The sequence below is a fragment of the Mustela nivalis genome (genome assembly GCF_964662115.1).
Source record: "Mustela nivalis genome assembly, chromosome: 15".
Taxonomy (NCBI): domain Eukaryota; kingdom Metazoa; phylum Chordata; class Mammalia; order Carnivora; family Mustelidae; genus Mustela; species Mustela nivalis.
The window spans coordinates 26,357,849-26,383,362 of NC_139034.1; the positions used below are offsets into that span (position 1 = coordinate 26,357,849).

Genomic DNA, 25,514 nt, shown 5'->3' on the forward strand with positions numbered 1-25,514 from the left:
ATTTTAAAAAAGGAAACACTCTTCCCATAAGGTATCATAAAAGTTTATGTTTATCAAAAATGGTGTCTTTCCTAAACAAAGGAAGAATGTGTTAGTGCCCACAACTCACCTCAGCCTGGCCTGCTTCTCCAATCAAACCACTTTCCACACCACCTGTTGGCAGAAGCCGTAGCACATGAAGAGGACCGAGCTCTCGGCGATGTTGGCGATCAGCGCTGGGCTGGTCCCCTTGTAGAAGCCGCGGAAGCCCACCTGGGAGAAGGTCTTCAGGCAGCAGTCGGTGAAGCCCCGGTACAGGTCAGGGAACATCTTCATCTTCACTTTCAAGGTGTCAGAGGGCTGCCCGGTCAGTACACATGCTGTGCCCCCTAAAAGCAGGACAGAAGTCTCCTCCAGCACCCGTCTTCTGGTTTGGAATGCAGCCGCAAACACCTACAGAAATTTAGAGAATGATAAGTACCCTACCGCAGGGCTTTCACTCCAACCTCTCTTCCCACCCCTCACCAGCAATGAAACCTCCAAGCCCAGTTCAGTTAACAACAAAGGGTCCCCACTGTGCCCAGCACCCAGCTCCAGCTCTGAAGGAACCCACCCTCGGTGGGAGAGACAGACACGTGTTCAACAGTCAAGACCGCAGGGGGCACGGGGGTGGCGTGTGTGCGGAGGGGTCAGCAATGGGGTCAGATGGACTTGGTCCCGAAGGCCGGCTCTGATGTGAGAGTCTGGACAAGCGATATTAACTTTGGAGCGTTGGCTCCCCATCCAGTTTGCACGAGGATTACATAAAAATGGACAAGAAGGCTGAAGATAACAGCTGCTGTGGGAACGGCTCATGAAGAACAGTCCCTCTGCTGCGTGCAGTCATAGCAAGGGAGGGAGGAGAAGTCTGGCAGGAGGGACTCACCCCTCTCTGCCTAATCCCTGCAGCACAGATGACTATCAGAAAAACAGGGAAAGAGGCAACAGAGAAAGATGACAGAGAGTCTGGCTAATCCCTAAAGAGCTAAAATTGGACCACACGGAAAATCTTCATCTGGATTCTACCAACTAATTGTTCGTATTTGAAGGGAAATGCACTGAATCCTACCGTGCTTAGCATCAATCATGTATTTTTACACTTTTATATTGTAAGAGTTTAGAAAACAGCAAAATCTAAATTGCTGTAGAGGACCTCAATAAAAAAGTCTGAAGGTAAGGAAAAGAATGAACTCTAGCCACGCCACCCTGTCTTAAGCCCGGACCCTGGCCTAGGTCAGCATTTGAAAAATGCCACTCGTTAATGCTTCTACCTTTCCTGGGCCTCAGAGATCCCTGCATCTCAGATGTCCACTGTTTGTGTCAGAAAACCTAACTATTGGATTAGGTATGTATGTATGTATGTATGTATGTATAAGAGATTGTATTTATTTATTTGACAGAGAGAGATTACAAGTAGGCAGAGAGGCAGGCAGAGAGAAAGAGTGAGAAGCAGGTTCCCCACTGAGCAGAGAACCGGATGCGGGACTTGATCCCAGGACCCTGAGACCATGACCTGAGCCAAAAGCAGAGGCTTAACCCACTGAGCCACTCAGGGACCCCTGGATTAGGTTTTTAAAGTGTCATCAAAATTGAAGAGAAGGCGGGGCCCCTGGATTGCTCAGTCAGTCAAGTATCAGACTCTTGATTTGGGCTCAGGTCCTGTTCTTTGGGTTGTGAGACTGAGCCCCGCGTTGGGCTCAGTGCTCCACATGGGGTCTGCTTATTCTTTCCCCTCTGCTCCTGCCCCCACCTCAAGACCTTTTTTTAAAAAATGGAAGAGAAGGGGCACCTGGGTGGCTCAGTGGGTTAAAGCCTCTGCCTTCGGCTCAGGTCATGATCCCAGGGTCCTGGGATCAAGCCCCACATTGGGCTCTTTGCTCAGCAGGGAGCCTGCTTTCTCCTCTCTCTCTGCCTGCCTCTCTGCCTACTTGTGATCTCTGTCAAATAAATAAATAAAATCTTTAAAAAGAATGGAAGAGAAGGCTTACATAAATATTTTATGTAATTTTGTGTGATTTCATAACTGACATTACATAGTTACTCTGTCTGAATTGTGCAAAGTAGAGACAGGAGAGGGGCTGTTTTGAATAACTCCCACAAATTACTGGCAGATAAACATGTTCAAGGAGCCTGAAAACTGTGAGCTCTTCTTTTAAGCAATTGCAAGTATATCTGTACTACAATTATAGTTATTCTCTCTCAGGTACTTCTAGGAATAAAATAGGACCCTAATTATATAAAAATAATTATTCCAAAAGAAGAGGTGAATGTCAGCATTTTTAAAGAGGGTACAAAATTTAGGTGACCAAGACACAGATAAAGTGAATAAACCACTTCATTCAGAGCACTGCAATTTTAACTGGAACCTTTCCATAGTTTAACTCAATCATCTTCAACAGTTCCGACATCACAGGCTGCTAGTACAAGGACTTGTTGCATATCTGTAACAGTTACATTTCCAACAGCGAGAAGGTAGGAGGCTAGTGCATGCTCAAATACTAACTACATTTCCCTCCGCTCATCTATGGAGGTAACTGACTCCCATGTAATTTACCACAAATGACACTGTCTAGGCCCCCGTTAAGTGGGTCATGATGATTTGGAACACCAGCACCAGCCACTGAGACCTAGCAGGTCCTCAGATACCCATCAGGTATCCCAGAAGCTATGAATAACTTAGAGGAGTATTTCTCCACTTGCTCAAAGCATAGACCTCTGATCATCTCATTCTCCTTGACTGAAAAATAGAAATAGTTCTGTATTCTTTCATAGATGTCCCAAAAGGCCCTGCAGGAGAGGGGCTCAGACCATGGTGTACTCTATACTTTACCAGGACCAGTGTTGTGGGTTTTCTATGCTTAAAATAGTTGAGTCAGCAAATAACAAGGTGGTAAGGAAATCTAACCTGGCAGGGATGGTGTCGGTGGTGAAAATGGGGATGACCAAACAGCAGACCTTTCACCAGAAGGTCCAGGACCACCTTGTCCACCCATGCAAAAATGGAGAACCTCAAACCCAATGGAGGCACTTGATAAATATTCTGCTTAATTGCAACAAAAAGAATAGAAGACTTAGGAATAAACTTAACCAAGGAGGTAAAAGACCTGTTCTCTGCAACTTATACAGCAATGAGAAAGAGATTGAAGACAGCACAAATGGAACATTGTACCATGATTATGAATTGGAAGAAAAAACTGTTAAAATGTCCATGTTACCCAAAGCAAATCAATGGATTCAATGCAATCCTTACCAAAATACCACCAGCATTTTTCAAAGAACCAGACAAATAATCCTAAAATTTGTATGGAAGCACAAGTGTTCTTGAGTAACCAAAGCAATCTCGAGAAAGAACAACAAAGATGGAGGTATTGCAATCCCAGATTTCTAGATATACTACAAAGCCTTTGGTGCATGTGCATGTGCATGTTTGTGTGTGTGTGTGTGTGTGTGTGTGTGTGTATCCTCAGGCTGGATCCCTTGTCGAGGCACTGAGACATGGCTGTGCTGAAGACCAAATACTGCTCTGCAGATAACTTCCTTGTAGTTGAAGACTCTCACTGGATGATATGTATAGATAGATGTATATAGATACATATAGATATTTTTAAAATTTTTAGTTTGGGAGAGTTGAACGGGCTTGAAAAAACAAAAATTACTCTTCAGCAAAATAAAATACTTCTGTTTTGAATACATAACAATGTCTCATGTACAGTCAGAAATTGCTAGACTTGGCATGCCTGGTTAGCTGTCAGAAGAGCATGCAGCTCTGGATGTTAGGGTTGTGAGTTTGAGCCCTACATTGGGTAAAAAGATTACTTAAAAGTAAAATCTTGAGAAAAAGAAAGGAAGGAAGGAAGGAAGGAAGGAAGGAAGGAAGGAAGGAAGGAAGAAAGGAAGGAAGGAAGGAATTACTAGACTTTCACAAAGAAATAGGAAAATATCACCATGGGGAAAGAATTCGGTTGACAGAAAATGACCAGAAGATGGCGCACGTATTAGACTGAAAATGCAGAGACACATCAGTAGTTATCATGAGGAAGTTTAAAGGCTTGATGGAAAACCTGGACTTAGTGGTTGAAAAGATAAGACAATCTTAAAAATGACCTGAAGGAGAGGAGCCTGGGTGACTCAGTTAAGCATCTGCCTTCAGCTCAGGTCATGACCTCAGAGTCCTGGTATGCAAGCCCACATCGGACTCCCTCCTCAGCAGAGAGCCTGCTTCTCTCTCTGTCTCTCGGCCCCTCTTGCCTCTCCCTCTACTGTTTGCACTCACACTTGTGCTCACTCTCTTTTTCAAGGAAATAACTTAAAATCCTTTTTAAAATAGGACCTGAAGGAAATTTTAGAATGAAAAATCCAAAGAATTCTCGTACCAAAAAGGAGTAGTAACAAATAAAAGATATAGTCACATAAAAAACAGGATTAAGAAAACAGGAGCAATACACTCTAAAATAGTTGAGGATATTGAAAATTTGATTTTTAGAAGAAAAGAAGTAACTAGCAAATTAGATGAAGCTAAAGCATACAAGACAAACCAAGGCAAGGAATTGCCTCATGATGGATCACAAAAACACAAAGTCATGAGAAGTGGGGAAGAAGCCATAAGCAATACAGTTGATGGATGCAGAGAAAGAGCATCCTACAGAAGTACCAGGAGAGAAGAGAGACATTGCAGAGGACGAACTGGTCAAAGCAAAGATGGGAAAAAAATCCCTCTCAGTTTAAAGAATAAAGCAAATATTCTACAAACCTCCAGAGAAGATGAAGGAGCAAGACTTGCATTGACAGCAGACTTTTCATCAGCAACACTGAATATTAGTAAGCAATGGAGTTAATGTCTTCAACATTCTAAGGGAAAGTGATTTTGAATTTAAATTCTATATCCAGTTAAATGAGCATTTAGGCCTTAAGGGTGGTGAAGGACCTTTTCAGATATGTAAAGCCGCATCAAATTTACCAGCCAGAAATCATTTATGAAAGAATTACTGAAAGATACACTCCCACAAAATGAAAAAAGGAAGGAGGAAGATACAAATTCAAGAAAAAGTAGATAAAACTAGTAAACTCAAAGCATGGTACTGGGGACGAAACTGGTGATGGCTTGAGCTATTTGTTAAAGAGTTAAAGGTTGCTGAGCCAGAGGAGGTGAAGAACATAGAGACTCAGGAGGAAGGGTCTTCAGAGTGGAAGGAAAAACAAACCCTCGACAGGAAGAAGGCTCAGATTTATAAGAGGAGGGAGGAAGGAGGCTTGAAGGTGCGGAAGAAGGGAGAAGAGGTGGCTTTGGAATAATGTGAGGAAAGGATTCCATCTTCCAATGCCATACTGTGGTAAATATGAAGCATGGAGTTGAGGAAATGACCAAAGATGCCTTGGAGATTATTGTAACTAGAGAAGTAGAAGATTCTGAGCCAGAGTAGGAAGAATGTTCAGGGTAGGAAATGGAAGTAGTTTTATCGTGGGACGAAGGAGAGGACCCTGAAGTAGAACATGTAAAGACTTGCCTTCCAGATTGAGATAAGAGAGGTCTCCAATGGACTTAAAGAAATTGCCTAAAATTATGTGGCTTGGGACTCAGATAAAAATTGGTGAAACCTTGGATGGAACAAAAACCCCAGAAAAAAGAGGAAACAGATATGCTCATAAATCAAGGAATTGGGACGGTTTATCTAACCTTGTGTTTGACCTCTCCCTCAAAGTCACTAGAGATACGTTCTGGTAAGCAGAATAGGCATTTATGTACGAATTTGAGTACTCCCATCAGGAATCACCATAGTTTGAAGAAAAACAGACACAAAACTCTCCAAACAAAGGTGCCAACACTTAACAAAACAGATAATATAAGAGAAGAAAATTTTAGAAATGGAATTAATAACTTCAAAGAAATAAAAGAGGAGATTAGAAATATTAAAAATTATTATCCAGATGTCTTGGAAATAAAGAACTCCATGGATGCTCTGAATAGCTGAAAAGACCTATGTAAAGAGACAAGTAATGATCTAGAAGATCGACTTGAAGAACGTTCTAAGGTTACAATGCAAAGGGCCAAAGAGATAATAAAGAAAGATCCAGATATAGAGGCGAGATCCAGAAGCTCCAACATCCATTTGACAGGAATTCTAGAAAAAGATAATAAAGGGAATGGAGCAGAGGAAATAATTAATAATTGAAGAAAACTTCCCAGAGCTAAAGAAAGATTCAAGTCTTTTTTTCTAAGATTTTATTTATTTATGAGAGAGGGACACAGAGAATGCATGAAAGGGGGGAGGGTCAGAGGGAGAAGCAGACCACGCTCTTAGCAGGGAGCTGGATGTTGGACTGGATCCCAGGACTCCAGGATCATGACTTGAGCCAAAGGCAGTTGCTTAACCAACTGAGCCACCCAGGTGCCAAGAAAAATTCAAGTCTTGAGACTGATAGTGCTTACCAAGTACTCAGTAAGATTGATGAATAGAGACTCCTAGGGATCTGGGAATTCCAAGGATAAAAAAAAAAATCATAAAGTCTTCCAGAAAGAGCAGTATGAACCTACAAAGGAACAAGAATCAGACTGACAGCAGACTTACTGGACACTCTGGATCCTAGAAGTAAATGGGGCAGTAACATAAAATTTCCAGAGGAAAACATTTAAACCTAGAATCCTACATCCAGCCAAAGTGGCATTTTATTTTGAAGGTTAAAAAAAAGACATTTTTTGATATGAAAGAATTCACAGTTTGTTTCTTGCATACCCTCTTTGAAAGAATCACTGGAGGATATACTTTAGCAATCTAGGGTGACTATAAACACATACACACAATGTAGATTATCTTTCTCCCACATCAAAAAAGGAAAACAGGAAAATAAAATGCCACATTTCTACTCAGGAAGATGAACAGCTAACAGTGCTCTTGGGGAATATAGGAAAAGAAGGTCATGGATACTACCTAGATGTTAGTAAAGTTAAAGAGTGTGCTAAAATGAATTCAATCATTGTAGCTTATGTACAAGTCTAGTTTCTAAACTACTGGGGATCATCTCTTGGCCTTTTGCTAAAGATAGAGTGTAAACTACTAGGGAGATGGAGGGAATCCGTCAATAGGATCATAGACAGGAGGAGATGGGGTGAAAGTAACAGAAAAACACAGGAAAATATGTGGCAAGAAATGTTAAAACGAGAAAGGCAAAAGTCGAGCTCTTATCAAGAGAAAGGTAACTTTATCATTAATATTGATGTGAATCTTGAATCTTTTTATTGAACCGTTTCCTTCCCCCCCAAAAAAATAACTACAAAGCAGTAGTAATAAAAGCAGTACAGTACTGCCACAGAAAGAGATACATAGATTAAAAGAACAGATTAGAGGCCCAGAAATAAACTCACACTGGGCACCTGGGTGTCTCAGTTTGTTGGGTGATTGTCTTCAGCTCAGATTATGGTCCCAGGGTCCTGGGATCGAGTCCCATATCAGGCTTCCTCTGTTCTGTGAGAAACATGCTTCGCCCTCTCCCTGCCACAGCCCCCTGCTTGTGGTCTCTCTCTCTGTCAAATAAATAAAATCTTTTTTTTTTAAGATTTTATCCATTCATTTGACAGAGATCACAAGTAGGCAGAGAAGCAGGCAGTGATAGAGTGGAGAAAGCAGGCTTGCCGCTGAGCAGACAGCCAGATGCAGGGTTCGATCCCAGGACCCGGGACCATGACCTGAGTCAAAAGCAGAGTCTTTAACCCACTGAGACAACCAGATGCCCCAAATAAATAAAATCTTAAAAAAAAAAGTTTCAGGGGCGCCTGGGTGGCTCATTGGGTTAAGCCTCTGCCTTTGGCTCAGGTCATGATCCCAGGGGCCTGGGATCAAGCCCTGCATCAGGCTCTCTGCTCAGTGGGGAGCCTGCATCCCTCTCTCTCTCTGCCTGCTTCTCTGCCTACTTGTGATCTCTGTCAAATAAATAAATAAAAATCTTTAAAAAAAACCTTCCAGTTTCATAAAACAAATAAGTCACGGAGATGAAAAGTATAGCACAGGAACTATAGTCAATAAGGTGGTGATAACATATGGTGACAGATGGTGACCACACTTACCATTGCGAGTGTTGTGTGATGTACAGCATTGTCAAATCTCTATGTTGTGTGCCTAGACTAATAAAACATTGTATGTCAACTACACTTCAATAATATGCTTTTTTAGCATTGAGAGGAATGTGTTTGGCTCTCTTCCCAGCCGGCAGACTGTGAGCTGCCAAGTCCATGTCCTCCATGGTGCAGTAAACTGTCCAAGCAGAGTCAAGCATGATAAGGGGGTCTCAGGAGGACTTGGTGTGTGTATTGGGGGCAGCCAGAGTGCAGAGGTCTCATGGACCTAAGGATTGATGCCTGTTTCTCAGAGATTTCTGAAGGTGGAAAGGCTTACCCTACTGGTTTGAAGGTCTAATGGTCTGGTAAGGACATCAGGGCTCTCAGCCAGTGCCATGGCCCCACGTGACAGGAAGGGAGGAGCTAGGGGACTGCTCAAGGAGCCAAAGGAGATGATCTATTGCCTGAAGAGGGATTTGGGGGTAGGCTAACCGCAGCACAAGCCAGTGCCCTTGTCTGAGAGGAGTGCTCCAGCATGGAGGGAGCCGGGGCAAACCTGCACACTCTGCCCTAGAGAACCCCACAGCATAGTCTCTAACGAGCCTCATCTGGGCAGAGACCACCAGCATCAGATGGACCCAGAGCGAGGCCCATGCAAAAGGCAAGCCTGACTTTCCTGTCCCCTTCCTGCCCCATCTTGGAGGAGCTGAACTCACAAGAGGAAAGGGAAGAGAGAAGGAGAGAAATTGGAGTAGGAATTGAATCAGACCAAATTATCTTAACCAAAGGATGAGAAAGTTTTATGATTGGTGTGGCCACTCTATTTCAAAATGCAAACTAGCCTCTGTTGACTGTGCTGTACTTTTTAATTGTCTGCAACATATCACATGCCATATAATCAACTTAAGTATTATGTCTCTCTTTTTTTTTAAAGATTTTATTTATTTAACAGAGAGAGATCACAAGCAGGCAGAGAGAGGAGGAAGCAAGCTCCCTGCTGAGCAGAGAGCCCCATGCGGGCCTCGATCCCAGGACCCTGAGATCATGACCCGAGCCGAAAGGCAGCGGCTTAACCCACTGAGCCACCCAGGCGCCCTATGTCTCTTCTTTATTGTCTTTCTCTTTTCCTCTCACCTCTGTCTTCATCCCAAAATATAAACTGGCAAGATCGAGGATCTTTGCTTTTAACTGTTTCCCTGGCCTCTGGAATGATACATTTGGGTAGCCCATCACTACATGTGGCTGCTTAGCTTGAACTTACAAGGAAATAAAGTAAATTCATTGCTTCAGTTGCCCTCGACACATTTAAGTACTTAATATATGGCTAGTGGCTCCCATATGGGGCAGGACAGGTATGGAAAATTTCAGTATCACTGAAAGTTTTTGTTTATTTGTTCGTCTGTTCATTTGTTTTAAGTAGGCTCCATGGAGCCCAACTCGGGGCTTGAATTCACCACCCTGAGATTAAGACCTGAGCTGAGATCAGGAGTCCAATGGTTACACGCCATCACACATACCCCACATACCACATACATACACACACACAGACTACACACACACTATAACACATATACTCTATATACCACATACACATACCATCACAGCATGCACACACACACACACACACACACACACACCACATACCCTACATACCACATACATACACATACAGACCACACACCACACACACACACTACACCACACATACTGTATATACCACATACACACACCATCACACCACACATACACTGCACACCACATTCACACACCAGTAACTAGAGTTAGTTTGTTTTAACATCTCAGGATTATCAAGGATGGATCCAGTTTCTGTGTCTTCTTTAATTTTAGGCTGGCTCCTGAAGTTACAGGAATGAGAAAGGAATGAGAAAGGGAGGGTATCTGTGTTTTTCCTTGCAGGGTGAGAAGAAATTGGCTTCTGGAATCTCTCTCAGAAGGTTAGGAAGTTCTCTTTCTCAGGGTTCTCTTGTGACAAAGGTACCATACTTCACCATGACCATGAGATATTTTTCCATTCATACAGGTCTCTAATTTATTTCAATAATGTTTTGTAATTTTTTGGAGTTTAGGTTTTATAATTCTTTTTTTCAGTTTATTCTTAAGCATTTTATTCTTTTTGATGCTATTGTAAATAGAATCTTTCTTTTAGTTGAGGTGTAGTTGGCATATTACACTGGCTCTCTGCCTACTTGTGATGTCTGTATTATTTTCAGATGTACAGCATAATGATTTGATGTTTGTGTATTCCAAAATGATCAACACAATGTCTAGTTAACATTCCTTATCATACATAATTATAGAATTATGTTTTCTTTTACAGATAACTGGTGAGATTTACTTTGTTAGCAGTGTTAAATATGCAACATAGTATTAACCAGGTAGAATTATTTTCTTAATTTCATTTTTGGATTGTTTGCATAAGCATATAAAAATAAAATTAATTTTTATATATTTATGTTGTATCCTGCAACCCTGTCTTTTTTTTTTAGATCTTATTTAAAGATTTTATTTATTTATTTGACAGACAGAGATCACAAGTAGGCAGAGAGGCAGGCAGAGAGAGAGAAGGGAGGAAGCAGGCTCCCTGCCGAGCAGAGAGCCCGATGTGGGGCTTGATCCCAGGACCCTGGGATCATGACCTGAGCTGAAGGCAGAGGCTTTAACCCACTGAATCATGCAGGTGCCCCTATTTAATCTAAGTCTTAAGATGAGTTCTGTAGGAATTTTGAATATACAGGCATGTCATCTGTGAATAGAGTTAGTTTACTTTTTCCTTTCAAAACTGAATGGCTTTTATTTCTTTTTCTTGCTTAATTGCCCTGGCTAGAACTTTTAGTACAGTGTTGAAGAAAAGTGAGAGCAGATGTTTTTGTCTCCCTTTATATCTCAGGGGGAAAGCTTCTAGTCTTTTACCATTAAGTATGATATAATCTGTGGTTTTTTGGTTTTTTGGTAAATGGCCTTTATCTTGTTGAGCACATTTTCTTTTATTGCTAGTTTTTTTAGTGTTTTTATCATGAAAGAGGGCTGGATTTTTTCAGATGCTTTTACTGCATTTATTGATATAGTTATGTGGTTTCTAGTTTTTAGTCTGTTAATATGATGTGTTACATTAATTGATTTTCAGATAGTAGACTGACTTTGTTTTGTATGGGATACATATCATGATGAAGTGGATTACATTTCATCACTTATTTATGATACATAATCCCACTTGGTTATGATATGTAATTCTTTTTATACGTTGCTGGATGTGGCCTCAGTGGTATTTTTTGAGGATTTTTGTATCTGTATTCATAACCAATAACACTCTGTAGTTTTCTTGAAATGCCTTTGTTGCAAACAATTTTTAAATGTCTAGATGTTTGGATTAACTGTGGAATTTTTAACATGTAATTGATTATTATTTCTTTATGGGCTTATTAAAGTACACACTTATTAAATAAATTGGCATATGAATTAATAGTGTCTACTGTTAATATATTTTGAAAATAAAAGGATTGGGAAGAGAACATGGTAACCTCTATTTTTACAGTGGAATGAAAGAATCTGTTGTATTTATGAACCTGGTGTGTTTTCTGTTCTCTAGTTTTCTTTTTTTTTTAATATGGGTGGAAGTGTTTGTTGGACTGTGTCTGTGTGTGTGTTTATAGAACTAATTTACCCCATCATATACCCGAAAAGCAGTGAATATATTACAATATGAATAAAGTAAAATAAATGTAATGGAGATTAAACTTGGAATTGTATTTAGAATTTTATTAACTTTTTTCAGTGATTAAAAGAATTTTATAAGTGATAATTGCACAATTCCACTGAATGTAGAATAATTGCACAGATTACTTATTTTTTAAAAGCTTGGGACACAATACAGTAGTTTATAGTTTCTGTTGTGGATTAAGTTTCTCTGAAGAGAAATGGTATTTAGTGGAATTTCTGAATGGAAGGTTTACCAAATAGTAAGAGTTGTTTGTTCACCATCTTCCATGGAGTTTTTAGCAAACTCTTTCCTCTTAGGGTCCCATGATGTTGAGGGAGAATGGGGCCATGCTTTTGTCTCCAATCTGTAGGCTACCACGCCCTCCTCCAATCACTCATCCCTGTGAAGTTTCTAAGAATAAGGGGTGTACTGGTAAAACTACCCTGGGTTATGCCCTCATTGTGTTCTCCTTGTGAAGAACGCACCTGGGTGTAGTAACAGGCGTTTCTTTCTTTTCTGCTTGCTTACTGTTCGCGCACTTGGTGGGGGCTTCCTGTGTAGCCTGCCTTGGGCATCCTCTTCATCATGCACTGAGAACTACCAATTAATTATATAGTGGTACCTCACATGTGACAGAGATTCTCATTTGACACTGAAGAACTTATTTCCTCTACTTTACAAATAACCCCTCCCCCCGAGGCTCAGGAACTTAAATGAAATGACCAGAAGCTGACATCAGCTGGGGCTGGAAGCCTCACTTCTGTCACATTATAAGCTCCTTGAGAACAGGGGGGCACCTGAGTGGCTCAGTGAGTTAAGCCTCTGCCTTCAGCTCAGGTCATGATCCCAGAGTCCTGGGATCGAGCCTGCATCGAGCTCTCTGCTCAGCAGGGATCCTGCTTCCTCATCTCTCTCTCTCTGCCTGCTCCTCTGCCTACTTGTGATCTCTGTCCGTCAAATGAATAAATAAAATCTTTAAAAAAAAAGAGAGAGAGAGAGAACAGGGAGGGTATTTTAATCAGTGATTTAGCCGCAGCACTTAGCACATATCTTGGCTTAGGCATGTGTTAAATAAATTTCAAGTTCCTGCTCCCTTCCGAGAGGCTGACCCCAACTCTGCGATCCTGAGATTGCTTATGCAGATGGTTCTGGACTCCTCCAGAAAGGCCGAGGCTCTCTTCTTAGGGCGCAGGGGCATCAGCTACTTTCAGAAGTGAGAAGATCCTCTAGGACTTTTTTTTTTTTTTTTTTAAGCCACTTGGCTATTTTGTCTCTGACCTGCATTAACTTCTGATGGAGGATCTTTGCCAAGATTCAGATCATGTGGCTTCTGGTCCCATGTGTTTCTGATGGCAGAATTCATGTGACTGCTGCTTCATGTCTGAACTTATACCTTGGGCTATGATCTACTCCTTATTCAACAAGTTGTGTTGTCACAATTAATTCCAAATGAAATTACTGCCCAACTATGTCACAGTTCCTCTCCAGCATCCTCAGTGGCACAGAAATAAAATGTTCTAGACGGTTACATTTGGAAGACACAGGAGAGATTTACATCTCTATATTTATGCCTTTAAAACAAAAAAGCTACCAGGTAGATCATCAGTCTCTCCCTAGGCTTAAAATATCAGGGACTTATTTAACTAATAATTTTCATAAAAATTGGCTTCTAAAATTTAAATCTTTTATTTTTATATTTACATCAAATATTAAAAATTCAGTGTTACTTTCATAATTTTTAATGCATAAGAATATAAGCAAGCCAAAAATAAAATTTATCTTGAAATCTATTGCAGCTTTTTCTCATTGAGGATAATCATTTGCTCAAATTATGGTCTTAGCAGGCACCAGCAGTTTCAACATGGATACTTGGCTCTTGGCACGGATGCTGTACGGGATTGTAGTATCTCTCAGTGTTTGTTCCAAGGACTGTTGGCACCAGATTTACCAGAAGTGTTTGTTAAAATGCAGACTCCTAGGCGTAGCCCCAGATGATTCAATCAGAACCTTTGAAAGTGAAACCCAGGAATAGGCATTTAAATCAGCTCCCCGTTGACTCTGGTGAATTCCAAAGTTAGATGCCCCTGGGCTAGCCAAGGGTCAGAGTCACAAAGATCTTGGATTTCGTTGCTCTGCCAGTGAAGGCTGTTTGACATTTTATGCTGTGACATTTATATCTGAAAATAGGAATAATGGTAACCACAGTTAGTTACCTCAAGGAGGTGTGAGTTTTCAGGGAATTATACATAAAATTTCCTGCAGTGACCAGTACATAGCAAGTGCTCAATCAACAAATGCTACCGGTAGCAACAGTCAGTGTGGTGCTTGTTACTATTATCATTGCACCCAAACGCTATAATAGCACTAGGACTCCTAAGCCCTTCAAAAGGAGGCTGTGAATGTTACCGGAAAAACAACTTTCGAGAGTTGAGATGTCAGGGCCAGATGTTGGCAAACTATGGCCCACAGTTTGGTTTTATAAATAAAGTTTTATGGGTGCACAGCCGTCCCATTTGTTTAAGTGTTGTCTGGGGCTTCTTTGGACTCTGGCCTGTGAAGCCGAAAATACTTTCTGGCTCTCAACAAAAAAGGTTTGCTGACTTTTGCTCTGTACTAATATGGATTTGGGCCAAATCTTCGTCTGTGTGGGTCCACGGTGCAGAGGCAGTCAGGTGTTGGTAATAAAAGTGAGTGCTGGTGACAGTAGCCAGTTTTCCTGTTCCTGGTTCCTGCTCCCACTACACCTGCTGCTTCAGGTCTTTCAGAAAAGCCAGCCCTTCACGGTGCCTTTCTGCCACTGCCTTCTCCCTCCACCTAAAAATCAGTGACAAGGTCCTGTACCGTTTTGCATCTGGGAAGCCAGCTTGGTGACTACTTTGGAGGCTCTTAGGACTTAGGTGGTATAGCCCCTACGAATAATAATCTGGAAAGTAAAATGGTATGAAGAGATCATGTAGACAAAACACAGTCACATGCCCTGGTGGGTTTTCGAATTAGCAAGTTTGAATGCACATTAACTTCTAGAAACATCTTATCATTCATCTCTCACCACCTCTAAGTTAAAAACCAAAACCAGGGGCTCTGTGGTGGTTCAGTCGGTTAAGCATGCGACTCTTGATTTCCGCTCAGGGCAGGATCTCAGGGTCTGGGATCAAGCCCCGTGTTGGCCCCTTGCTTAGCAAGGAGTCTGCTGGAAATTCTCTTTCTCCCTCTCCCTCTCCTCTTCCCCACCATGCTCATGCATGCTTGCAGAGCATCTAAGATAGCTAAAATAGATAAATCTTTAAAAACTAAAACCAAACCCAACCCACAGACCATAAAAAATAAATTGACATAAAATTGTGGAAGGATCTTGTAAACAATCACAATCTAATTCTCTAAATCTAAACTCTAAATGGAGATAAGACTGTTGAAATTTGTGGTTACATTTCACAAATTAAGCCTAACTCCTATAACTTCTATGATCAAACTTTGTATCATGCTCAAGCATACAATGATTAATTTACCACATTTTGATATTTTCCAACACTTTCAATAGGAATATCCCACTTACCCCAAGTACCCAAGTACTAGTTATATTCTTCTTGCATTATGCCCTAATGTTTTCATGGGCTCTAGCTGAAAAAGGACCTTTATCGTCAACCCTTAATATAATTTTATATGGTCTTTGATATATATATATATATATATATATAGAGAGAGAGAGAGATATCAAAGATATATATATATATATATATATGGAGATATATCAAAGATATATATATATATATCATATATATCATATATATATGTGGAGATGGAGATAACTTGTGTCTTTGATATATATAGAGAGAGATACAAATATCTAAATTAGAGATATCAAAGATACAAGTTATCTCCATTTTTGCATATATTCATGAAACTATTATAGACAGCTAATAGACTTAAGCAAAAATGTTTTGAGAGATCAAGCAATGCTATTCTGTGTTCTTGTGGGTTTGATCATAGGTGTTTTTCTCTGTATTTCTTTCTTTGGTGTTCTCTGTCTTTCACTGTATGTGTGTCTCATTCCTTCTTCATGTGGTCCCTTAGTCTGTTTTTCCTCTTGTCCTACTCCTTTAACCGGTTGTGATCTTAACTGATTGTATCTCTTGGGTCAAATGTTAATGCAGTAGAACTAGCACAGCATCTAACATTACTCTTTAAAAAAAATTCCTGCCAAACAATAATTGTTTAATGTGCTCTTCGATTAATATATTTATTAGTTTGCCGACTTTTCAATAAGAAAAAAATTCCCATCTTCTGTTTTCTTGGCCTCTCTCTGTTGCTAGCTCAGAGTGTTTTATTGTTTGATGGAGTAGATAAAATTCCCCTGATGTTTCCTACTCACTCTAAATTTGGAATACACCTACAGTATTCTTTCAGGCTTTATTGTTTCCTAAATCATCCATTTAAATACTGTCCTAAAGCTTGAATGGAACACTGTTATTGTGGCTAAAAATAATATGTGTAATGGAGCAGTAGATTTTTCTTCATTACCATCTTCATAACCACGCAAAAGCCAGCGTTCCCACAAAGCAGTCCATAAGGTCTAGTGATTTTTTTTTAATTTTTTATTTTTTTATAAACATATATTTTTATCCCCAGGGGTACAGGTCTGTGAATCACCAGGTTTACACACTTCACAGCTGAGGGAGGGGGTTTGGGAGAAGGGGGTCTAGTGATTTTTAAGTTTTGCCGGTTCCATGGTAAATGTATAATGGCTACTTGTAGTGATTTGTAAAATAGAATGGTGGGAAGAGTTTGACCTTTAAATCCAGTGGGTCTTTCTAAAACCCTGCTGTTTAGAGGAAAGGCAGAGGAATCCATAAAGCCACTAGTCAGGGGGAAAGCTCTTGCTCGTTAACGAACAGAATAGTAGCCAGGGCACCCTTGTGCTACATCTGTGGCAGAACAGGAGCTTTTAGTCTGTTATTTTATATTGAGACGTCTATGAGCTGGAGACTGCTTGTAGTTCTTTTGTAGGGATAGTTGATTTGACATTCCTATTTAATTTTTCTATCATTTATCAGAAAACCTTTATATTACTCTAGGTTTTTTTTTTCTTTCTTTTTGATTATAGACAAATCTGTGTCCCAGGTGAATTGAATTTAAATTTTGTTTTAATAACGAACCTCACATCCTTGTTCTATGATATTAAAAAAGATGATTTTGCCATTTGAATTATTCTATTACACTTTATGAGCCTGTACTTATGTTTTGCTTTTCTCCAGTCTAAAATTCCCATCTGCCACTTTCTCCTCACTATATTCCCTCTTCTAACTATTCCAACTCTCAAAACCTGATTCCTAGTTCTGATGCCATCTGCTCCAAGAAGCTGTCCTGCTTTGCAAAGTCAAATGAATGAATTTGGGTTTGTTTTTTATTTTTGCATCTCAATTTCTGTACTTTTAGAGACATTTTGCATAGACTTCTATTTCATAGTTACTTTGTTAACTTCCAAAGATAGGTGTTAGGTATCAAGTATATGAAATTACCATTATTGGGGCGCCTGGGTGGCTCAGTGGGTTAAGCCGCTGCCTTCAGCTCGGGTCATGATCTCAGGGTCCTGGGATCGAGTCCCGCATCGGGTTCTCTGCTCAGCAGGGAGCCTGCTTTCCTCTCTCTCTCTCTCTCTCTCTCTGCCTCCTTGTGATCTCTGCCTGTCAAATAAATAAATAAAATCTTTAAAAAAAAAGAAATTACCATTATTCAACTGTTTTTGAGCTATAAACACATCAGGTTCATATGTCAGAACCTAATACTTATTTCAACATTAACTGCACAAACCTTTGAAAATAAACTATGGTCTGAGTTCGTTAAAACACATTTTGGACTTGGATTCATGTCTCTATCCTAGAGTACTTACAGAGTTTTATACGTAACAAATATATTCAAAAAATGTTTGTCAAAATTGGTTAGATTATCCACATTCCTATCACTTTGTATGAGATAACTAATAATTGATCTAGAAATGATACCTGTTCTATGGGTCACACCGTTTGAACACTGGGATATCTGAGTCCACTGTGCAGATCTATTGTCCACTCATTTCAATATTGTCCGATACCTAAAGTTAAACTTCTTGTCTGAAATTTCCTATTCCTTATGTTTTAGTTATATACTATATTACCTTTCTTGAAGCATTTTATCTTTACTTCATTGATATTTGCCTTATTTTGCTTTATTAATTGCAAAAGTCGTTCTTTTATTTCTAATTTTCCTCTCTCAAACTTTTTACCAACTTAATTCTTGGTTTAAGGACTGTTAGTGCCTGCCCCCCCACCCCCGCCACGCCCACCAGCCCTGGAAAATATTCCCTGGCTTGTTTTGTTTTATCGTGGGGGGAAAAATCTTTCCTTTGAAGTTATATTTTGTGTTTGCTAAAGGTCCAGTTAAATCACAGGAGATAAAAGTTGTACTGACAACCTTGGACATTCCCTGTCCTTTGCCAGAAATAGCAAGCTAGATACTCATCTTGTACAAAAATATGTGCATATTCATCCTTACTTCAAAACATCTTGTCTTTGGTTGGTCTTACAGTAAGCAGTAGAAGTCCCAATCAGCTCACAGTGTGGAATCTGAGGGTTACTGGGCAGGAGGCAGGTTTGGAGGGGAAAAAAGTGTGGTGTGGAACAAATAGGGAAAATTGTGTTTTTTCTTTACTGACATGCTTTTGATTTTGATACCATGCAATCTCTTTCTTAGCTACTTACAATACGGTATAATTTCCTCAAGACAGGTTTTTTAACTCACTTAGACCTTTTTTCCTAACTGGAAGAAATTTTGCATGAGAAAATGAGATTTTGGAATTGCAGGCAAAGCCCAATTTGTGAATACACTGAAATATTTTACAGCATCATATAGAAATACATTTTTGTTTTAGTAATTTCTTTTGTCCTTGAATCAACAGTTTTGCAGTATAATACTTTTAATTAGGTGAAATTTGTGATGGGCTCTTCTACAAGTTATGGAGCATGGACAGACATTTTTTTATATTTAGACCCCATTTGTTGAGGGTTTTGGAACATGAGACTCTGGTCTATGCAAGTTGAAATTGGTAGTTTTAATTAAGGTGACTTATTTTCTTATATTTTCCAGTCGGAGTGGAGTAGGGGAACAGGTTATTGTAAATCTATGGGAGGAGACCTTCTCTGCCTGTATGTGGTGATTTACACATGTGCATGTTTCGGCTGTTCCAATGAATAATTCAATAAAATGGACTGTCTCTTACTGATCACAGTTTGTATATGCAAGGGTAGAGATCAGTATGTTCCCCATGCCGCGGATGGTGTCTTGCACATGACAAATCTGTAATTACCAGTTGAGTGAATGGTTGCGTTGATAAAATATCTACTAGTTGCTTAATACCATGTGTTGAGCTCCGAGGAACAGAGAAGAACCGTGGTGTTAAACATGGTCTTTAAGTCTGTAAATTAGAAGTAGAGACAAAAGTCGATGCATATTAATAGAATGATTAGTACTGAAATCTGTAGTACTAAAAGTAATTTTTAAATAAAAACGGAGATCATATGATAGTTGTCTTTCTCTGCTTGACTTATTTCGCTAAGCTTGATACACTCTAGTTCCATCCATGTTGTCGCAAATGGCAAGATTTCATTTCTTTTGATGGCTGCATAGTATTCCATTGTGTATATATACCACATCTTCTTGATCCATTCATCTGTTGATGGACATCTAGGTTCTTTCCATAGTTTGGCTATTGTGGACATTGCTGCTACACTGTTGGTGGGAATGCAAGCTGGTGCAACCTCTCTGGAAAACAGCATGGAGGTTCCTCAAAATCTTGAAAATAGAACTGCCCTATGACCCAGCAATTGCACTATTGGGTATTTACCCTAAAGATACAAACGTAGTGATCCAAAGGGGCACGTGCACCCGAATGTTTATAGCAGCAATGTCCACAATAGCCAAACTATGGAAAGAACCTAGATGTCCATCAACAGATGAATGGATCAAGAAGATGTGGTATATATACACAATGGAATACTAGGCAGCCATCAAAAGAAATGAAATCTTGCCATTTGCGACAACATGGATGGAACTAGAGCATATCATGCTTAGCGAAATAAGTCAAGCAGAGAAAGACAACTATCATATGATCTCCCTGATATGAAGAAGTGGTGATGCAACATGGGGGCTTAAGTGGGTACGAGAAGAATAAATGAAAGAAGATGGGATTGGGAGGGAGACAAACCATAAGTGACTCTTAATCTCACAAAACAAACTGAGGGTTGCTGGGGGGAGGGGGTAGGGAGAAGGGGGTGGGATTATGGACATTGGGGAGGGTATGTACTTGGGTGAGTGCTATGAAGTGTGTAAACCTGGTGATTCACAGACCTGTACCCCTGGGGATAAAAATATATGTTTATAAAATATAAAAAATTAATTAAAAAAAAACGGAGATAGATGAAAGAGGCAACAGTAGTGATGTCATTTTCTAATTACTGAACACCTCCTTTGTACCACTTATTGCATAAGGTGTTTTACATATGTTATCTCAGCGAATCTTCATGGCAAATCTGATTAGTATTTCTGTTGTTCCTCCATGAGGTCATCGAGGTTCAGTATCAATCTCAAGATCACATAGCAATTAAGTGGCAATGTTGGGCTGTAAGACCTGTTCCGTCTGCCTCTAAAAGTACTGCTGCTTTATTGCTTTGTTGCTTCTCTGTTTTTCTAGAGCTGCCTGGCCCAGGGTTGGCCCAGGGTGGTAGTTGGGCACAACTAGATACCAACATAAGACTTGGAGCTCTTCCTAAACCAGAAATGTAACACCCATACTATTGTCACTGGAGCCTGGCTCCACCCATGGGACTGGTTCAGCAATGGGAGGAGGGAATCCTATACAGAGACTGTAAGAGGCTTCCGTTGTCTCTGCCCTCATCAGTATCAGTGTTAACATCCATACATTTTTTTAGTGGTATTTTCAGGCTCTTCAGTTTCCATTATAGGACATACTTTATGTATACCTATAAACAGCTGTTGAAAACAAAGTGCAATATCCATCATGGTGGCCGTTGTGTTTGAGGTTCTTGTAATTAGAAAACTGGTATAATTGATGTGTCTCTGCCTGTCAGTTCTAGGTCTCTTGCCTGGGGAGCTTTTTACAAATAACAGTTGACACCCTTGAACAACATGGGTTTGAACTGCACAGATCCACTTCTATGCAGACTTTTTTTGATAAATCAGTGCAGTTCTGTAAATGATTAACATTTTCTTTTCTCTAGGTGACTTTGTTGTAAGAATAAAGTGTCTAATAAGTATAACATACACAATACATGTTCATTGACTGTATTATTGGGAAGTCTTCCAGTCAGTAGCAGGTCATTGATTAGTAGTTGGGTTTTTCTGGTAGTCAGAAATTATACTTGGATTTTCAATTGCATGTGGAGTTTGGTACCTCTAACCTCTGGTAGTTCAAGGGTCAACTCTACTAGGATCTTAGGCCAGTCTCCAGAATATCTAAGTCAGTAGGTTTGTGCTGGGGCTCTGGAAATCAGTCAGCCTATCTATCCATCTGAATAATCATATGATTCTTTTCTCCTTTCTTCCTTCCCTCTCTCCCTTCCTCCCTCTCTTCCTCCTTCCCTCCCTCTCTCCTTCCTTCCTTTTCTTTCTCACAGCATCTGATGATTTTTAAGCAAATAGGTCACATTCTCTCCAGTTTCTTCCTCACACATTTTTAACATCTCTGAAGACAACTTAGTATCAGAGAATATTTTAATTGACAGAGTTTTTGTTTCTTGCACATAAAATAATGGTACATTTTACAACTGATGGGACGTTATGTACAGTGATGGCAGGGTAGGTGATTTCTATAAGGGAAAATGATTACCTAGGAAACATCCATTTAGGGATGGCCCTATGATTCCCAGAGTGTAAATGTTTTAATTTAACTAAAGAACAGAGAAGCTATTTGGTTTCATTAATCAGTACATTTGAATCATTACTCTGTATGATTATGCTTCATTTATTTTGTGTCAGAATGTTTTCCACATAATAATAGAGAATACAAGTGCATCATTAATTATAGTTGAGCAGCTCACACATGTGTGGGTCTATATATTTCCATATCGTCACACAGTGGAGGAAATTTAATATAAGAAATAATTAATCCTTATAAAAGAATTGAAGATTCAATTAAATAATAGTATTAAATTCATGATCATTTATAATCATGCCTTATAACAGTTTTAAGTAATGCTTGAAAAAGTTTGGAGAAACATTTCTATTTGCCCATATCTTCCCTTTTAAATGGAAAGCTTTTGTCATTATCATATGGTTGTTATCCTTGGGGGCTAACAGTTACTTGCTTTAGAGAAGAGTGCAACTTTTTTTGAAATGGAATTAACTCATTTGCAGGGCTTCACTGTGATGGGATTTATTGTAGCTGTGTGCACGGAAATTTGGATTTGCTCCTTGACTGTAAATAGGGACCCTGCCTGATAAGAACCTCTGTGTCAGTCTGCTCTTCTGGTTATTAGAACTTCCGTGCTCCTTCATAATGTTTCTTCTGGCTCTTTTCCTTTCCCTCGCTGGCTAGGACTCTTGTTTAAAAACAAAAAAACAAAACAAAACAAAAACCCACGAAACCAACTATCCTACAAAACCCCCTTGCAGTATATGATTGCAGTATCATGAAAACCCACTGTATCTTCCTCGATCCAAAAGGGGGTGAAGGAAGTCAGTTGCCAGTTTGGTTCATTGACTGAATAAAGTAGAGGACTTGCTTTATAGTTCAGTAACTTTTTTTAGGTTTTATATATTTATTTGACAGAGAGAGGGATCACAAGTAGGCAGAGAGGCAGGCAGAGAGAGGGTGAGGCAGGCTCCCTGCTGAGCAGAGATCATGACCTGAGCTGAAGGTAGAGGCTTAACCCACTGGGTTAAGTGGGTGAACTAGTACCCCAGTTCAGTAACTTCTTAAAAAGGCAAATATGTCTCTCCTTTATAGATGAGAAAATATGGAGACAAGAAAAATTTGAAGAGTTTAAGAGATGCTACAGGGAGAAGTGGGTGGAGAACAAAATTTTAGAGATTCTTGGAATACATCATAGTCTCTCTGAACTCCGTGATCTCTCTTTTTGCAACAAAGCCAAAATAATTTCAACACTATTTTTTTCAAACACCAAACAGATTTCAAATGGTTTCTTAAGCATTGCTTCAGCTTACTCTTAAAATGAATTTCTGACTTAGAGTTTTTATGGCAATTTTGGGTAGTTTGTCTAAGAACGTTCCACAAATGATGGAGTCAGTTCTAGAATTTGGGACTTAGGACATGTAGGCCCATATCATTTCCACCACATCACACTTAGTGATTCATTAATAACTTAATCACATTTTATCCACTACTCCCCGATTATGGTATCATTAATTTCAGTATTTTAGTGTTACTTTTTATAATTTCACGTTGCTTTAGGCTGTGATTTTCAAAAGTGGTTGAAGCCAAAATTCTTTCAGTATGGATTGCACCCTTGATTTTGGAGAATGTGAAAAAGAAAATTTAACATTAAAACTTGATTTATACTAATAGTTTGTGGAATAGCCACAGCCTGTATACAACTATAAAAAAATTCAGTTTTAATATAATTGAGAAAATCTACTTAAATATTTCTTTTATATGTTTAATAGTTTTTTTTTTAAAAAAGATTTTATTTACATATTTTACAGACAGAGATCATAAGTAGGCAGAGAGGCAGGCAGAAAGAGAGGTGGAAGCAGGCTCCCTGCTGTGCAGAAAGCCTGATGTGGGGTTCGATTCGAGGACTCTGGGATCATGACCTGAGTCGAAGGCAGAGGCTTTAACCCACTGAGCCACCCAGGCGCCCCGTGTTTAATAGCTTTATTGAGATAAGAGTCACATGCCAATTCAACCTGTCTAAAGTATACAATTCAGTAGTTTTGGTATAGTCAGAGAGCTGTATACTGCTCCACAATCAATTTTAGAACATAAGAAAAAAAATTTTTTTTAAAGATTTTATTTACCTATTTATTTGAGAGAGAGAAAACATGAGTGGGGGAGGGGCAAAGGGAGAGGCCAACTCCTCACTGAGCAGGGAGTCCAATGCTGGGCTCCATCCCCTGACTCCAGGATCATGACCTGAGAGAAGGCAGATGTTTAACCAACTGAGCCACCCAGGTGCCTCTGGGGAGAGAGGATCTTTTATGTATGTATGTATGTATGTATTTATTTCAGTGTTCCAAGATTCATTGTTTATGCACCACACCCAGTGCTCCATGCAATATGTGCCCTCCATAATACCCACCACCAGACTCACCCAACCCCCAACCTCCCTCCTCTCCAAAACACTCAAAGTTTGCTTCTCAGTATTCACAGTCTCTCATGGTTTGTGGGGAAAGAGAATCTTAAGTAGATCTCACACTGAGCTTGGAACCAGACATGGGGCTGGATTTCATGACCCTGAGATCATGACCTGGGCTGAAACCAAGAAGACACTTAACTGATTGAGCTGAGCCACCCAGGAGCCCCAAGAAAACCCATTTTATAAAGTGGAGGTATTCAGGGACATTCTGGTTCTTTTTCCATTTGGAACTATTATGAATAAAGCTGCTTAAAAAAAAAGGGTAATTTAAACAAAATAAGTAATCTTCAAATTAATGTCAGAATCCTGTGTTTGAAAACCTTTAATTATATTGTAATTATTTCTGAGCTATTTAGAGACATTTCGTACCAGTGTGCTGAGCTGGATATCTAAAATGCCTTTTTAAAATTTAAAAAATTTTTATTTTTGATTTTATCAGTGTCCTAGTGTTTCTCCATTGTGTTTTTGGTCAGGAGAGTAAAGTAGGTGATTTTTGCTTAAACCAATGAGTCTCATTTATTGCTGTAGAAGCTGTAAACATACTCTTGGCTATTAAATGCAGCTTAGCTTTCTGGTATAGCTTACCAAGATCATAATAGATCCTGGGCTGAAAATTTTACCATTATTTACTGAAGACTGGTTCTCATAATTTGATGCAGATTAGAATCACATGTGTATTTAAAAATAGTAGTACCTTTACCTGTTCCTTGGAGATTGTAATTTAATTGCTGATTTAATCCCACGTGGGACCCAGGTGCCAATAGCTGGCAAATTTGTTTCTTGCATGATTCTTATGTGTGGCCAGGGTTAAAAACTTGTTTTAGTTTCTTGTTTTCAGAATTTTAACAACAAAAGCCTGCAGCTTAATTTTTCCAGGCTAGTTTAACTTCCATTTATCTGTCTGATGTCTCAAGAAGAGCTGATTAAATCAAAGCTACTTTAGAAAATGGGTGAGGGGGGCTGATTGAATCTCTAGCCAGCACCTCTGAAACTCATTTGCCAACCTGTTGATCTTCGCGTCCTCAGCACTAGTAAATGCCCACTGGGCAGAAGTTCTTTACCTGCCTGCCTCCCTGCCTTTTATTTTTTTTCCTTTCCTCCCTTTCTTCGATATTTATTAAGTGCCTACTGTCTGTTCCAACACTGTCTTATATCCCAAGGATATAAATATAATTTGGAGTCCTTTCTTACGTTTGAGTTGGCAAAAGATGCATCAGACATCAGATTTGTGGAATTGAATAGAATCACACCTGAGCCCTCTTGGCAAACTGCTGGGCTGCGCCTCAAATCCTGTCAAAATTAGGCCTTTCTGATGTCCAGGAATGCTCCAAGCCTCGTCTGTCACTTCCTCATTGGTTTGCTT

The 25,514-nt window shown here is 39.6% G+C and overlaps 1 protein-coding gene and 1 pseudogene across 4 annotated transcripts in view; one reads left to right on the plus strand and one right to left on the minus strand.

Moving 5' to 3' along the window:
- LOC309848613 (mitochondrial ornithine transporter 1) overlaps positions 1 to 25,514 on the plus strand; it is a 309,487-nt gene that overhangs the window by 49,410 nt on the left and 234,563 nt on the right. The gene's annotated exons all lie outside the window — the stretch shown is intronic.
- LOC309848616 (mitochondrial ornithine transporter 1-like) overlaps positions 1 to 25,514 on the minus strand; it is a 209,745-nt pseudogene that overhangs the window by 9,838 nt on the left and 174,393 nt on the right. The window contains exon 6 of the transcript XR_014316581.1: positions 110 to 368. The product of XR_014316581.1 is annotated as a mitochondrial ornithine transporter 1-like (transcript). The remainder of the gene's footprint in view (positions 1 to 109; positions 369 to 25,514) is intronic.